This window comes from Penaeus monodon, chromosome 19 (genome assembly GCF_015228065.2).
Source record: "Penaeus monodon isolate SGIC_2016 chromosome 19, NSTDA_Pmon_1, whole genome shotgun sequence".
NCBI lineage: Eukaryota > Metazoa > Arthropoda > Malacostraca > Decapoda > Penaeidae > Penaeus > Penaeus monodon.
The window spans coordinates 17,065,194-17,065,840 of NC_051404.1; positions in this window are offsets into that span (position 1 = coordinate 17,065,194).

The window sequence follows — 647 nt, forward strand, 5'->3', positions numbered from 1 at the left end:
GCATTTTTCCCACTCTCCTCATCCATCTACATTTGCTCCTCCTCCTACCTCTTCCCATTCTCAATTTCCTATCCTTCCTCCTTCTCCTTCATGTGCTCTTACTCCTCGTTCTGCAACCCTCCACACCCGCCCCTCTTCTTCCTTTATTTATTTCGTTTTCATACTCTCCTTCTTCTGTCTACTTACTTCATTCTCCTTCGTCTAACATAATTTTTCATTCTTCTTCCTTCAACTTGTTTCCATTTATTCAATCTGCCCTTTTCGACTTCCTTCATTCACCAGCTTCTTCTTATCCTCCTCCTTCTCTACACCTAGCATCTGTCCCTCACCCAAATACTTTTCCACATTCTCCTCCTTTTCTTCCTCCTCCTCCTCCTCCTCTTCCTACTCAACCATCTTCTTCCTCTATCCCATTCCTGACTCAACGTAATTTCGAAACACAAAACTTCCTTCCCCAAAAACAGACAAGTAGAAGTAAATGTCTATCGTCTGTGGAGAAGTATTTTCGGTTAATCTTACACCTGTTTCGCCTTTCAGGGGCTTTGGAACATCCTTACGCCTCTGTGCATGAATATTTGGCTTTCGTCGTATGTGTCCAGAACAGCTACGGAGCTCTTTAATTATTGTCCAAGTAATATGTCAGTCAT